This window comes from Pongo pygmaeus, chromosome 12 (assembly GCF_028885625.2).
Source record: "Pongo pygmaeus isolate AG05252 chromosome 12, NHGRI_mPonPyg2-v2.0_pri, whole genome shotgun sequence".
NCBI classification, from domain to species: Eukaryota; Metazoa; Chordata; class Mammalia; order Primates; family Hominidae; genus Pongo; species Pongo pygmaeus.
In genome coordinates this window covers 44,042,066-44,059,746 of record NC_072385.2, presented here as the reverse complement: position 1 = coordinate 44,059,746, position 17,681 = coordinate 44,042,066, and positions in this window count along the sequence as shown.

Genomic DNA, 17,681 nt, shown 5'->3' with positions numbered 1-17,681 from the left:
GAGGTTGAAGCTCGAAAGAATAAGGGGCAGCTAACTTGTATGTCACATATGGACAGATCATAGTTTAACCAATCCTCAATTTTGAACATTTGAGTTATTTTCACTTTTACACTATTATGAGATATATATATATATATATACACACATATGCATACATAATTCTGTGCTTAATATGCTTGTCCAAATCTTTGCATATGTCATTGATTACTCCACTAGGATAAATTCCTACATGTGTAAATGCTAGGCCAAAGGACATGTATATTTTATTTTACATTCTTTTTAAAATTTTCTATCTTACAATGATTTTTAAGGACTCCAATTTATTGAAAAACAAATTCACTTTTCTAACTACTCACTGCAGAGGTAATCACCATGCAGACTTTTGACAGGTAGCTGAGTTCCTATGTGTATGTTTCTGTGGTATGTGTATATTTGGGGAGATGCATGTATACTTTGTGTATGTATGTTTTGTACATATGTATTTTCATGCCATGTATGGAGTTGAAAGGTGAGGCCAGGTGAACTTCCTGGGTCCAGTGGGGACTTGGGGAACTTTTCTGTCTTACAAGAGGATTGTAAAACACACCAATCAGGAACTTTTCTGTCTTACAAGGGGATTGTAAAATGCACCAATCAGCACTCTGTAAAATGCACCAATCAACAGGATTCTAAAAGTAGCCAATCACAGGGAGGATTCAAAAAAGGGCACTCTGATAGGATGGAAACAGAACATGGGAGGGGCCAATAAGGAAGTAAAAGCTGGCCACCCGAGCCAGCAGCAGCAGCCCTGCTGGGGTCCCGTTCTGGGTTGTGGAAGCTTTGTCCTTTTGCTCTTCACAATAAACCTTGCTACTGCTCACTCTTTGGGTCCATGCCATCTTTAAGAGCTGTAACACTCACTGCGAAGGTCCACGGCTTCATTCTTGAAGTCAGTGAGACCACAAACCCACCAGCAGGATCCATCTGTGGACACAGGTTTGTGGGCATGTTTGGTGTGTGTTTTGTGCATATATTTTGTGTGTGTGTTGTGTGTTGTATGTGTTGGGGGTATGTATGTTTTTATGATTTTGTGTGTGTGTTATGTGTATGTTGGGCGGGGAGAAAGGCCTTTGGTTCCTTTGTATCCACAGCACGGGACAGGGCTCAGCATGACTAGCGATTTGCAGTTGATTTATTTACATGAAAGGTATCCCCTTTTGCACTTTAGGCCAAAAAAAACAAAAAGGTGCAGTACAGTGATGCTCCTCCATTTGAACCAGCCTTCTGCGTTCAAGGTGGCAGATGTGCTGAGAGACATCCAGGAGTTGTTTTATGAGGATTACCAGATGACTCTGGAATTCCAGTCATTCCCAAGGATACTCTTTTGATATTTCTGAACAGATTAGACCCCACTGAGAGATTCCACCTTTAAAGAAATTCAAGTGGCCTCTTCGCAGCAAAGCCAGGTAAGCTGACACGAGGAGACAGACAGCACGTGCTGCCAGGCATTCCCTTCATCAGACACCAGCTCCTGCCCAGCGTGGGAAGCCAGGGTCCTGGTCACTGTGCGGGGCCGAGGCTGCTGCTCCTTGAGTGACACAGCAAAGGGCATGTGTCCCCAGGCCACTGGCCATCCTCTCTGATACCAGACATTTTGGCATTTGGGACCCTCACCTGAAGCTTCTGGCAGCTCTGGGGGGTGGGCCTTGTTCCCCCATCCACAAGTTATTTCAAGAATTTACATCCATTTTTTGTTGTTATTTGGGCCGTAGGATGTGAGTTTTAACAGAGACGAGGGAAAACTCTCAAGAGAATGATCCAGATTCCTGGGAATCCTATGAGCCCTCCTCCACCTGACTAGGACTGCATTTTTAAAGCCTTCATTTGTGCAAAGGCCTTTGTGCTGACGTAGTAATACCCCATTCCAGGAGCTTGTGCCATGGCCTCCTGTCTCAGCAGCATTTCTGGGTTAAGGGGCAGCCAGTGATTGTCCTCAATGCTTGAGGCACTACAGGGTGGGAGGTGGAGGATCACAGGTGAGTCAAACAGGAAGCCTGCTCCTGGGGAGCTTACAGTGATGTAGGGGGGTGAGACAAGGACACCAATACCTGTGTGCAGGTACCACTAACAAGTACAAAGCACTGCAGCAGCAGGGAGGAAACCTCCCTGTGCAGAGGGGGCTGAGGAGGGCTGCAGGGAGGAGATGACAGGAAAGCCGGTGTTACAGGAGGAGTCCTTCCCACTCTCTGGGCATGAGGAGACCAGAAGGACATTCCACAGTGAGAAACCCAGGCAGAGGCCGTGTGTTTATGGCTTGGGGGGAGAATGACACCTTAGAATTATTCTCTACATTGGAATTGTCTATCACAGATACCCATATTATAGCTTCACATAGTGTGGTGGTGAACTGTGTTATCATATTGTCTTATTTGCTATTTTCCAGCCACCCGCCCATCCCTGACAGTCACTGGCCCAGCACAGGGCCTTCCACCTTCCATCAAACAAATGCCTGAGCTTCTCACCGAGGGGTAAATCACCTTCCAGTAGGGAAGGATCCCTGTTATAACCCCTCTCCAGGCAGGCCTGGTCCAAATGAACTCCTAGGAGCCCACGCCCTGGGAAATCCCCTGGCCACTGTTGTGACTGGTCCTGCCAGCTGGAAGAGGTTCCTCCAGGGCCAGATGCAAGCTCTGTGGTTGTTCCAAGGAGGCTCTGCAGCACTAGCTCAGCCTTATACCATGCTGGGCTCCTGGGGATTTCTGCCTCAATTTCTTCCTTCTTCACTCCTCCATTATTGCACCCTTGGCTCAGCCGATGCAGGAATCCATCCCATCCTAGGTATTTCTGATGATATGATGCCCCCAGTCAGAAGGTGCAGGAAAGATGTTTAATAATAACAACAATAATAAACAATTTGTTATTTTCTCAATGGTCAGGCATCTTGCTAAATGCTGTTCTTTGAATAACTTTTTTACTTCTCAAAAATCCCTATTAGGTGCGCCCTATTACAATCCTCACATCATGCGTGAGAAGTCTGAGGTTTGGAAGGATTTTAAAAGTTGCTCTACGTCCCGCACTAATAAGTGAGAGAGCTCAGATTTGTACCCATCTGTCTAATTCCAGAGCCCAAGTTCTGATGCTGTCAGCAGTCTCTACTGTGACAAAGACGAAGGACAAATCCAACACTTCCTAGGGCTAAAGGCGAGTGGCTCAGGAAATAGTTTTTCTAGTGTTCTAGCTGAATGTCTCTCACTCACATTCAACCCAGAGTGGAAGAGTGTTTCCCTGGGAATCTGGTAAAACTGCTCAGTCTTCATGCAAAGGGAGGAGAAAATTGTCCTTTTTTGCTTCCTGCATTGTTTCCTTGGCCCAAAAGCTAGGAAGCCCTGTGATTGGCACGTACTGGGGAGAGGATCTTCATGCACGTGGCTTGCCCCTTCCCCTCTGACTGTGGGGCTGGGCATCCTGAGGACGAGTGTGTCACCTCCTGCCACTTCTCTCCTCCTGGAAGTACCTGGCACCAACCCAGATTCTGTTCTCTGGAGGTCTCCACACAAGTGTGGGCCAGTAATTCTCAGAATGACCCTATGCTGTGAGACTGAAACTCCCTCTTGGACAGCTAATCCCACAATCTGGCCTCAGTGGAGTGAGTAATAGGGAACTCACCTGAGCATAGATCCATGACATATTCTATAGTCCAATATTCGAAGAATTGGAGCACTATTTGATAAGCACGAATTTGATTCCTGCCTCCTGCCTCCTGCAGCCTGCATTATCATAAGATGCTGTCATTTCTTATTATTTGTCCCAGTATGTATAGCAGCAGGGATAGAAAGGCTAATTCTCTGCTTTAGGACTAACCATGCTCAAGGGGTTGGATGGTGCTGGGGAAACTGATCCAGCTGCAGATGCTCAATGGAAACATTCAGTCTGATGCCCAGAGCAGAGTCCAAAGGAGTATGGCAATGCATTGTCTTGATAAGTATTCAGTTGGGGAAAATGGGAGGGGTCCCACACAGGTATGAGCAAATCCCATTAGGTGGAGGAGGGAGGAGCGCAATGAGGAATCTGGGTCAGGTGGTAGGCACTGGATGCTCCAGATAAGTGTACAGTCAGTGGATGCTCCAGATAAGTGTACAGTCAGTATCTGCAAGGCCCATGAACAAAGACCAGGGGCCCAGTCACAGGAATGAGGTTTGGAAGATTAGCAACTTTTAAGGGGCCAAGATATTAGACAGTAAGCAGGACACAGCCCAGAACAAGAAACAGTAGGAAAGTGGAAGAAATTATGTGATTTCATGTTTACTGTAAGAAGCTTCTGGAAGTCAGTAAAGACATGGTTGCAATCCCCATCATTAGTGCTCTTATTAACATCTTCTGAATGTCAGTCCACTCGTTTCAAGATTGTATTTTCCCACAATGTCTGTACCTAAATGTTTGGCGTGTTTTCTGCAGTTGTTAGGTTTGGTATTCTGTATATATTCATGAGGATCCTATTGATTAAAATGTATTGGTCCTATTGATTAAATGCTTGCTCTCCTTACTGCTCTCTTTTTATTTTTTTGATCATCTTATTCTATCAACAATATAAGAGGTACATTAAGATCTCCCATGTAATATAGATTTATTTTTTTATCTCAATTTTGGCATTATATATTTTTGAAGCCATGTTATTAGTGAGCTCTATAATAATCCTCACTTCATGGATGAAAAATCTGAGGTTTGGAAGATTTAGAAATTAGCTGTATGTCTTACGCTAATGAGTGAGAAAGCTCAAATTTGCACCCAAGGCTGGGCGAAGTGCTCACGCCTGTAATCCCAGCACTTTGGGAGGCCGAGGCAGGCAGATCACGAGGTCAGGAGATTAAGACCACCCTGGCTAACACAGTGAAATCCCGTCTCTACTAAAAATACAAAAAAAATTAACCGGGCATGGTGGCGGGCACCTGTAGTCGCAGCTACTCAGGAGGCTGAGGCGGGAGAATGGCGTGAACCCGGGAGGTGGAGCTTTCAGTGAGCTGAGATCGCGCCACTGCACTCCAGCCTAGGGGACAGAGCGCGAGACTCCGTCTCAAAAAAAAAAAAAAAAAATTTGCACCCAAGTCTGACTAATTCCAGAGCCAATTCCAATTTAGAATCGTTATATCTCCCTGGTGAACTGAAGCTTTTATCTTTAAGGAGACACCCTCTTTATGTCTACCAATGCTTATTGCCTTAAAGTCCACTTTGTCAGATACAGCTGCTTTCTTTTAATTAGTTGTTGTGTGGTATATCTCTTTCCATCCTTTCTCTTTCAACCTTCTCCATTCTTACATTTTAGATGTATTTCTTTTTTTTTTTCTTTTTTTTTTTTTTTTTTTTGAGAGAGAGTCTCACTCTCTCGCCCAGGCTGGAGTAGTGCAATGGCGCGATCTCGGCTCACTGCAACCTCCACCTCCCGGGTTCAAGCAATTCTCCTGCCTCAGCCTCCCAAGTAGCTGGGATTACAGGAGCCCACCACCAAGCCCAGCTAATTTGTTGTATTTTTAGTACAGATGAAGTTTCGCCATGTTGGCCAGGCTGGTCTCGAACTCCTGACCTCAGGTCATCCACCCGCCTTGGCCTCCCAAAGTGTTGGTATTACAGGCGTGAACCACCGTGCCCAGCTGATTTTAGCTGTATCTCAAAAACAGCATGGGTTCTGTTTGCTTTCCTTATTCAGCTTTATAATGTAAATCATTTACATCAAACATCTAAAACACCATGGACTGTAAAACACAGCCATATTTTATGTATGAATTAAAAAGAAAAACACCACCAATTAGTTCCTAAGACACACACCTTAACAATATCTCTGTGATGTGCATAAATCAATCACATCAGTTTCTCTGCACCTCAAAATTTCTTTCCTCAATTCTCAGAGATATGGCAATTTCTCTGGTTTTACATTCCCAGAAGCAAAGAAAAAGTACACAGCTTCTTCAAGTCATGAGTAGCTTCTTTTTTATAGCTCTTGGTGTTTGCAAAAAAGATTGGAATTGCTTCACTAATGCTAAATTTTCATCCTGCTGCTCTGTTTCTATGACAAGTCAGAGGGCATCTTTTTGAAGACATTCTAAACAGCAATTAAACTCAAAACACGTAATGACAATGACACACAAAACTCAACTGATGACCAAATGAAGAGTTCCAACCAAGTTGACACAAGCTGGCTGACAGAGCTTGTAATACACACAGCTTGGCATATGCCTCCCCATTTCAGAGATGTAAAAATAGGAATAAATGTTTGCCCTTAAATCAATGAAACAGAGCATTTGGACTGAAAATCTATGACAGTTATAGTGTTTTCCATTCATTATTCTCATTCTGTTTCTTCTCCCCCTTCTTGCTTTCTTTTGGTTTGAATATTTTCTATCATTTCATTTTTCTTCCTACTAGTTTGAAACTTATGCATTTATTTTCTATTTTTTAGCACTTACCTAAAATTACTCTGTAATCCATGGATCCTTAATTTATTTAAAAAACTAGTGTTAATGAGTAGCTTTATTTTCCTCCCATCTAATTTAAGGCCCACAGAACACCTTCACTTACCTCAATCCTCTCCCAACTTATATGCTTTTAATGTCATATATGTTAATTCCATATACTTTTAAAACTTTCTAAAATAACATTATTTTATAGCATGAGTGTTCATTTATATTTTTGCATATATTTAGAATTTTCTTTGCTCTTCGTTTCTTCTTCTATTTATGACTCCCCTCTGGGATCATTTTCCTTCTACTTGAAGTACATAGTTTAGAACTACACTATTCAATACAGTAGCCACTAGCCATATGTAGCTATTGAAGTTTAAACTAAGTAAAATTGAGTAATATTAAAAACTCAGTTCCTCCATCTCACTAGCCACATTTCAAGGGCTCAGCAGCCACATGTGACTAATGACTACTGTACAGCAAATATACAGAACATTTCCATCATGGCAAAGAGCTCTATTGATAGTGTTCATCCAGAGTTTCTGTTCCAGGACCAAACTGAGGGTTGGGCTGCTATTTCTCATGGCCCAATAACAAGATGCAGATGAGCTGGGGAGGAAGAGAGTTTTTATTTCTGCAACCAGTTACAGGGAGAAGGCCTGGAAATTATCACCAAACCAACTCAAAATTATGACGTTTTCCAGAGCTTATATATCTTCTAAGCTATATATCTATGTGTAAGTGTGCATTCATCTAAAGACATAAGTGATTAACTTCTTTTAATCTATAACTAAGGTCTGAGTCCAGAAGATCTTCCCCTGGAGCCTCAATAAATTTACTTAATCTAAATGGGTCCAGGTGCTGGGGTAATTACCCTTATCTTGTCCCCTGCTAAATCATGGAGGTTTGGGGAGTTCCTTCAGAGCACCAATAAACTTGTTTGTGGAGGCCTGGGGAGTTTCTTCAGACCCACAATAAAACTTGTTTAATCCTAAATGGGTCCTGTTAAGAATTCCTTCTTTATTTTGTCATATTTTAAGGCCCAGAAAAGGCCTAGGCAAAACTCTTGATGGACTTTTGTTATAGCCTTTGTATAAGGGTACTGGCTTTTAATATTTAACTTAACCACTTAGTCAGTACTGAAACAGTTGTCATAGAGATCTGCATTAGTGAGACCTGGCCTGCCACATTTCCATTTCTGAAGATCTTATGGTAGTGATCACCTTTGTGAAAGAAAAATAAATCTTTAGACCTCAAAATCACTAAGCCAAAGAAAAAAGTCAAGCTGGGAAGAATCCAACATTTAAATCCAACACTGCTAACTCATTCATCTCATTCATTCACTCATTCATTCATTTTATTTTATTTTTTCTTTTTTTGAGACGAAGTCTTGCTCTGTCACCCAAGCTGGAGTACAGTGGATCTCGGGTCACTGCAACCTCCACCTCCCGGGTTCAAGCGATTCTCCTACCTCAGCCTCCTGAGTAGCTGGGATTACAGGCATCTGCCACCACGCCTGGCAAATTTTTATATTTTTAGTAGAGACAGGGTTTCACCATGTTTGTCAGGCTGGTCTTGAACTCCTGACCTCGTGATCCGCCTGCCTTGGCCTTGTTTGCTTGAGGTACTGTCTACATGCTGGAACTGAAAATGGTGAGCAAGACATCCCTACCCTTGAGGAAACTGTAATCTAGTTGGAAATACAGATGTCAATCCAAGTTTCACACAAGAAAATGTACAAAAACCCCTAGGACAAATGCTATGAGGGAGAGGTGCTCAGCACTCAAGGACTTTTACTGGGGATGGAAGTGACTCTTGAACTGAGATCTAGGAGGTTATGGTGGTTAACTAGCTCTAGGGTAGGGAGAGTCGCTTTCTCCTCTCTTTTGAGGTCATAATCAGTTTCTGTTATTAATGGTAGAACAAGCAAAAAAAAAAAGGAAAAAAGGCAGAGCAATGAGGACCTCTTGGGGAAGGCTGTGTCTCTGTATCTGGAAGGTTAATTTCTCTCACAGACACCTTATTTGTGCACCTTTTCGGTCATGCTCTGCTTCCACGTGAGAGGAAAAGCATCACTGCCCCAGAGGCACAGAGAGCTTAAGACACCAATCTTTCTTTCCTGCCCCCATTCTCTAGCATACACAAAGCCAGTTTCCAGTCATAACAAATGAAACAAATTATTCATGACAGGCTATTTGCAAGGTGATGCTTTGGGCATACCCAGGGCATCCTACCACTCTGAACTCCTTCCCTGGAAATTTGAGAAGTTAAGCTGACTACTGGTCCTTAGACAGCCCAGAGCATTGCTTGGACCCTATTTGCTCTCTCATACAATAGCCATCCTCATCCCCATCTCTATACCATTCTTACCAGAAAAGAATAGCCAAAAAAGTAAGGTTTTGTTTTTGTTTTCTTGAGGCAGCGTCCTGCTTTGTCACCCAGGCTGGAATGAAGTGGTGCAATCCAGGCTCACTGCAGCCTTGACCTCCCATGCTGGAGTGATCTTTCCACCTCAGCTTCTTGAGTAGGTAGGATTACAGGCATGCACCGCCATGCCCAGCATTTTTTGTTTGTTTGTATTAGAGATGGGGGTCTCACTATGTTGCCCAGGCCAGTTTTGAAATCCTGAGCTCAAGTGATCTTCCCACCTTGGCCTCCCAAAGTGATGAGATTACAGGTGTGAGCCACTGCAGCCAGCCAAAAAAAAAGGGGGGGAAAAAAGCGGGTTTCTTATTCCTCTTCCCTCATTTACCCATGAGTTGTGGTCAGTCTAAAATCCACCAAGGTAGAATTAGGAGATGGGAGAGTCATGAGCTCTTCTCAGTATTTCAAAAAGTCAGGAAAAATTACATAGTTAACCACATTAAGGCCTTCTCTTCATATTGGCTTGTGTGTAGGGAATAAATAAATAAAGCCTTCTCGGTTAATGTAGGATCAGGTCTCTTTGCTTTTAGATGGAATTACCTCAAGGCTGTGTTGTGATCTGATGATCTTATACTGAGCAAATATCAAAATTGACCATTGTATGTTTGCAACACATGGTTTAAAAAATAAACTAATTCTTGCACAGTAAATACAGTTTGCTTATAAAATCTATAAAAATTTACTGTGATGTCAGTTAGAATGGTGATCATTAAAAAGTCAGGAAACAACAGGTGCTGGAGAGGATGTAGAGAAATAGGAACACCTTTACACTGTTGGTGGGACTGTAAACTAGTTCAACCATTGTGGTAGACAGTGTGGCGATTCCTCAAGGATCTAGAACTAGAAATACCATTTGACCCAGCCATCCCATTACTGGATATATACCCAAAGGATTATAAATCATGCTGCTATAAAGACACATGCACACATATGTTCATTGTGGCACTATTCACAATAGCAAAGACTTGGAACCAACCCAAATGTCCATCAGTGATAGACTGGATTAAGAAAATATGGCACATATACACCATAGAATACTATGCAGCCATAAAAAAGGATGAGTTCACACCCTTTGTAGGGACATGGATGAAGCTGGAAACCATCATTCTGAGCAAACTATTGCAAGGACAGAAAACCAAACACCACATGTTCTAACTCATAGGTGGGAATTGAACAATGAGAATACTTGGACACAGGGTGGGAAACATCACACACTGGGGCCTGTTGTGGGGCGGGGGGAGGGGGAGGGATAGCATTAGGTTATACCTAATGTAAGTGATGAGTTAATGGGTACAGCACACCAACATGGTACATGTATACATATGTAACAAACCTGTACATTATGCACATGTATCCTAGAACTTAAAGTATAATTTTAAAAAAAAAAGAAAAAATTTACTGTGGTATTGGAGGGGTGAAAGCATAACTAAAGAGGTTCTCAGTAGTGCAAAGACTGGGAACACTGATGTAGCAGAGAACTGGTTTCGAATCCTGGCTCCATCTCTTTTCGCTCTGTGAATTAGCTTACCTTAACTTTTCTGATCCAGATTCCTCCTGTTATAAAGTGAGACAATATCAGCCTCTCTGGGCAGTTGTGAGAATAAGGGGTATAGCAAATAGCATAGCACCTGATGCATAGTGGATTGCCCTCCATGCTGGTGAAGTTCTGATGAAGATGATGGTGGGGATGACAATGATGATGGTGATGATGATAATAATGGTGATGCTGATGATGGTGATGGTGATACTAACAATGGTAATGAAGATGATATGATGATGATGATAATGGTGATAGTGATGGTGATAATGATGATGGTCACGGTGATGGTGACAATGAAGACTTCTTATCCACAGAGATTCTGGCTTAATTGGCTTGCAGTAAGGTCGGGCATCAGTACTATTTTAAAGCTTCCCAGATTACTCTAATGTACAATCTGGGTTGACAACCACTGTCCCAGTCCAACAGAACTCAAACTCTTTGATCTCAGGACCCCTTTATGCTCTTAAAAATTATTGAGGACCCCAAAGAAGTTTGTTTTAAGCACAAAAACATATACATACCCCTTTCATTTGCCATTAGATTAATGACAATATCATGTTATGTAGCCCCTGAAAAACTCCACTGGACACTAGTAAAAAAAAAAATGACAGGGCAGCCTGGTCAACATTACAAAACCCTGTCTCTACTAAAAATACAAAAACTAGCTGGCGGGGTGGTACAGACCTGTAATCAGCTACTTAGGAGGCTGAGGCATGAGAACTGCTTGAACCCTGGAGGTGGAGGTTGCAGTGAGCCAAGATTGCGCCACTGCACACGAGCATGGATGACAGAGCAAGACTCTGTCTCAAAAAAAAAAAAAAAAAAAAAAAATGAGGGGGGGGGGAAAAACAAATAATGTCTTGTGCTGTTATGAAAATCATTTTGGCCTCATGGGCTTCCTGATGCTACCTTAGACTAGTTTTCTACACCACAGTATTGTCCCCTGTGCCTCGCTTCCCCCAACACTGCATACACACCCACAGACTGTCAGTCTCCCTCCCTCGAATCTCTGCCACACCTAGAGGAGGAGTGATACCATTGGCTTTCAGGCAATACAAAACAATCAAATCCCACATAGCCTGATACTAAATGAACATTAGAAAGGGGCCAGACCAAAGGTTGCCACGGCTCTCGCTGCTTAAAATAAAACATTATAGATTTGCAAGATAAATTAATAGAATAAACAGGACTACAAGATCTGCATGGGCAAATGAACCCTCAGGTCCTTTGAAAACACATGAGATGCTGAGCAAAACTAATTGCTTGACCAGTCACACATCACCTTGATGACTGACAATGGCAAGGCACACTTGGCTGACCTTGCTGAGTATCAGCCATCCAAACTGGTCGTCACTGGGAGAAAGCAGTTCCACATACAAGTTCACTTGTCCCACACAATGTTATTTCAAAATATAAATTAGTTCCCAACATTAAAATCAGGACATTTCATGCAAAAACCTGGATTTCTGGCTTTTCTTGAAACAGAAGAAAATCTGGCAATACTCATGCTTTGTCCTCAGTGGGATGAAGCAGAGTGGTAAGTGCTGCCTTCAGATGGCACTTGGGTCTCCTTTCTTACTACAGCCTACTTCTCTCAGTTGCATTATGTTTAGTATTATATATGCATGGAGATAACGTTATCACTTTTGTTTGAGAAGTTCATGGATCTTAACGGCCACTCCTTTTCTTTAAGCCATATCAGTAAGGTTAAAGTCACTTCATTTATTTAGAAGTCAGTCTTACTATAACCTCTACTATCCAGAGCTTACGCTGGGATCTGGAAAGCCAGGAAGCCCAGAGAGTAGGCACAACGTTCATGAAATTTCTTCTGAATAAAGGCATTGCACTTGGCTAATTCTATTTTATACACAATCCTAAAATGTTTTATCAGATTTTTCAAGCCAAAGAGGAAAATAATTAGACACAGGAAAAAAAAATCCCAGCTTGTAAACATAAGGGGGAATCCCCCACCTCACCCCACCTCTCCCTCCCCCAAAACACCATAACTTAGTGCAAGGAATTTTTTAAATCAGGATTAAAGACCAAATGTTCCTCTAAGACAAGGAACAAGGATGTCTGCTTTCACCAATGCTATTTGACATAGTGCTAGAAGTTCTAGCCACTGCAATAAGGCAAAAAAAAAAAAAAAGGCATATAGATTGAAAAGGAAGAAATAAAACTGTGCCTGTTTGCAGACAACATGACTGTCTATATAGAAAATCTCAAGGAATCTACAAGAAAAATGAAAAAACCTCCTAGAACTAATAAGTGAGTTCAATAATGTTACAAGATGTAGGAACAAAGATCAACACATAAAAATTCATTGCTTTTCTACACACTGAAAATGAACTAGTGGAATAAAAAACACAAAATCATTTATAATTGTTACCAAGAAAGTGAAATGCTTAAGCACAAATTCAACAAAACATATACAGAATCTTTAGGATGAAAATTTTAAAAAATTAATGACAGAAATTAAAGAAGGCCTAAATGCTTTGAGAGAGATGCTATGTTCATAGATTAGAAGAATCGACTGAATAAAGACATCAGTTCTTTTTAAATTAATGTATAGGCATAATGCAATTCTTATCAAAATCTTCATAAGGCTTTCTGTAGACATAGACAAAGTTATTTTAAAATTTATATGTAAAGGCCCTAGAATATCCAAAAATTTTTTGAAAAAGAATAAAGCAGGAAAAACACTTTTCCTAATGCTAAGGCTTACTATATAACTGCAGTAATCAAGACAATGAGGCATTGGTGGAGGAACTGATGCATTTTTTAAAAGTAACATGATAAAGAGCCCAGAAATAGACTCACACAAATATGTCCAATTAATTTCTGACAAAGGCAATTCAATGGAGGAAGGATACCCTTTTCAATAAAAGGGAACTGGAGCAATTAAACATATGTAATTTTTTTTTTTTAAAAACCCTAAACCTAAACATCTACCTATATACAAAAATTAATTAACAATGGATCATGGACTCCAATGTAAAACATGAAACTCTAAACTTCTAGAAAAAAAATTGGAGAAAATCTTTGGTACCTGTGACAAGGCACAGTTTTTAGACTTAACACTAAAAGTGTGAACTATACAAGAAAAAATTAATAATTTGAACCTTATGAAAATCAAAATATTTGCTCTCCAAAAGACCCTGTTAAGAAGATGAAAACTAAATTACAGACTGAGAGAAAATATTTGTAAATCACATATCTGACAATGGACTTGTATCTAAAATATCTAAAGAACTCTCAAAACTCAACATTAAAAAAACATCTAATTAGAAAATAAGTGAACATTTTACCAAAGGGGGCTTATAGATTAGCAAATAAAACACTTGAAAAGATGCTCAGCATCACTAGCCGTTAGAAAAATGCAAATTAAAACCACAATAATGTATCGCTACACACATATAAGAATGGCTTATAAAAAAATAGTGATAACACCAACTGTTAGTAAAGATGTGGAGAAACACTCGTACATTGCTGGTGGAAATGTAAAATGGCATAGCCACTGTGGAAAATTATTTGGCAGTTCCTTTTAAAACTAAAAATCAATCTACCACACAACCCAGCAATTTCATTACTGGGCATATATCCCAGAGAAATGAAGATTTATGATCACACAAAAATCTGTACACAAATGTATTATGGTCACTTTATTCATAATAGCCAAAACCTGGAAACTATCCAAATGTCTTTGAACAGGCAAAGGATTAAACACACTGTGATACATCCATATCATGGGATACTACTCAGCAATAATAAGGAAAGAATTACTGCTACACACAAGTTGGATTAAACTCAAGGAAACTGTGCTGAGTGAAAAATTAACAAGCCAATCTCAAAGGACACATACTTCATGATTCCATTTGTATAACATTAATTAACATAATTAATTACAGAGATGGGGAGAACAGAATAGTGGTTGCCAGGGATTAGAGAAGGTGGAGGCGGTGAGGTGGGCTTAGGGTTTGGAGATGAAGAGGATACAGCCGTAAAGCATAGCAAGAGAGAGTCTTGTGATGAGGGCATAGTTAAGTATTGTGATTGTGGTGGTTACATGAAGCTACACACATAATAAAATTGCATCGAGCTACACACACACACACACACACACAAATGAGTGGAAGTATAACTGGCAAAATCTGAGTAAGCTATCTGGACAGTACCAATATCAATTTCCCAGTTTTGATGGTGTGCTATAATAATGCAAGATGTTAACATTGGAAGAAGCTGGCTGAAGGGGGCTCAGGAACTCTCTGGACATTCCTTTGTACCTTCCTGTGAATCCATCATTATTACAAAATAGGACATTTTCTAAAGGTTAAATCATTTTAATTTTAAAATGTCCCTGTTACTGTTGAAACTCACATCTCCATATACTGATCAAGAACAGCACTAATGGCCCCTGGCCTCCAGGAATTCACAATTCCTATTGACTTTTCTTTGAAACCTTGGCCAAGTTGCTTCTCTTCTCTGGTCCTCAATTTTTTATCTTCAAAATGAAGATTGAATGACTGTTAAAATCTCTTGCAATTCTTGAGATGAAGGGTCCTAAAGGAACTGAAGAGGATGCCATGTAATGTAAATATGGGTTTTTACTCCATCAACCAGCCAAGACAGAGGGCAGACACCAAGACATGGCAACCAAGGAGGCCATGTGTAAACAAAGACCATTTAGACTTATGCTCTGGCCTTTGCAGCCCACCTGGTGTGGCCAGTTGGTGGGGTGTGAAGAAAATGGGGCCTTCCAGGAACCATGTTGAGTGGAGATAAGCAGGGATGAATGCAGAAGACATGGGGGCAGTGCCAGTCTCAGCCCGAGCCAGCTACACCCACACATGGTTATGAAAGACTGACAGCCTATAAGCTGAACACTGCCCTGCCCTCTCCAGTCCCCACCAGCCGGTAGGATTTGGGAGTGGTCTTAACTGCCCTCAGCTGAGGCCCAGGCACCGGCATACTCAGGGTATCTCATCCAGTCCCATGGCTTCAAACCGCCTATTAACTAATGCCTTCTACATTTGCCTCTTTAGTCCTTACCTCTCCCATGGAATTGAGACTTACCTAACTGCCAACTTGACACTGTCACTTAGCATCTCTTCCTCAAATGGCCAAAGCCAAACTTTTGCCTTTCTCCTGCCCAAACCTGCTTCCTTTCTAGTCTTCCTTCTCGGGAACCATTAACCAGTCCTATTGGCCCCACCTCCAAGAATATTCCAAATCTGTTCACTTCCCTCCTTGCCCTCTGCTACTACCCAGCTCCAAGCCACCATCTCTTCTCCTGTGGACCTAACAGAGTCCCCTGCCTCAACCCTGCCCAGAATAAAATGGCCCTTCTACAGTGTCAATTAGATCTTGTCATTCCCCAGCCTAAACCATTCAATGGCCCCCATCTTAGTTAAAATTCCTCGCCCTGACTGACACGGCCCCATCTACGCCTCTGACCTCACGCCCTCCACTCTCAGTCTTGCACTCTCCCTGCCACATTCACAGGGCTTCCCCAGGTTCCTTCTTAGATTCCTCCGATAGCTCAGGGACTTTGCACATGCTACAGTCTCTGCCCGGCTCCTCCCCAGATCTTCTCACGCCTAGCTGCTTCTCATCAGCACCCCTCAGAGACTTTCCCTGCCCCACCTCTCCAGGTTCCATACCTGCCACCCTCCCCCAATCACATAACAGTTTCTTCACAGAGCGAGTTACCATCCCAGTATTTCCCTAACTTATTTTTTGTAACTGGTCTGTTGCCTGTCTCCACCACAAGAACATAAGCTGCATGTGAACAGGAGCCTTGTCTATCTTGTCACCCCAGTGGCTGTGACATAACCTGATACACATTAGATGCTCAATAATAATGTGTTTGATGAATGAAGTGCTGGTAGTCCAACTGTGTTTCCTTGTCTGTGTAAGTATGTCTGTTGTGGTTTCCTAAGAACCTACAGCTCTCCCACTGTGACTCCTGTTCTATGGTCCTGATTTGCTGGACTAGAATCCTAACCTACATGCTTACTCTTAGTGTCCTCCCCCAGAGGCTGAATCCCAGTCCCTAAACCCCCACCAAATGGCTAAGACCCAGCTTCCAACCAGACAGGCCTATGCTGAGACCTCAGCACCGCCCTTCTTTGGTCTCATCCTTAACTCATCCTTCAGGGCCCAGCTTAAATGTCTCTTCTCCAAGGAAGGCTATCCTCTTTCTGCCCCTCAGCGCCCTCCATCCCTCCTCTATGCCTCCATGCCTGCTTTCCAACCCTGCTGAGGTGGAGAAGTTGCTAATCTGCTGTGTTGATATGTGCTGGGGCACCTTGGGCCAGGGAGCAGGCTGGTGGTGTGCTGATAGCCCGTGGCTGTGCCCAGGTCCATGCTCACTTCCTGAGCCCCAGCGGAGTAGGCTCACTTTCCCTTATTGCAGCACTCAGAGGAAGGACGTGCTTCTTAGGACAGATCTGGCCAACCTCTCCCTCGTAAGAGAAGGCCCAGCCATCCTCTTGCCTTCTTTCTTTCTCCTGCCCCCAAGTAATAAAGGTGCCTGGTCAGAGCCTTCTGGAAGGAGACCCAAACATCCACCACACATTCCCAGTTCCAACCGTCATCCACATGGCTGGCTGTGCAGGTAAACGCAGAGTCTATTTCACACACCCAACCATCTAGTATTGGATTGACACTCTTCTCCAGCCTTGAGCCCAACCATGGGCCCCACCCAACCCAGATACCGGATGAGCCCTGTACTGGGATGCTATTGGATGCTTGTCCAGTCATCCAATAGCCCTTTGTTATATAGAGTTAGCTACGTACATCTTCCTCTATAGGGAACCCAAGAGGGGAGAAGAGATACGTAGTAGGATTTAACCTGCAAATCCTCTGCTGAGCACCCTGCACTACATACAGTGAGTAGCATGTGGTAGGTGCTCAATAACTATTGACCGATAGATTGAATACAGGTAGGAGTGTGACACAATCTAAGATCCCAGGGGTGGGGAGACCACACGCTTGGTTAGGGAGACCCAAAGTGGACCGTGTGGCCAGAAGAGTCCCACACTGCACTCTAGTGACAGTGCAGAAAGTCGCTGTGGGAAATCTAGAAGTTTCTACAGGTTGCTATTTTATCATAGCACTGTGCAGGCCAACCCTTCCTGCTCCACCGGCTATTGGGAAAAGCTTTCTCTTTTCTTCCTAGCCAGGGAGCTCTCAAAGTGTTCCACTCTCTCACCTCCACCCAGGCGTCCAGGTGTGGAGGATACTTGCCGGCTGCTTGTCTGCCGACTCATCCCTTGGTTTCACTT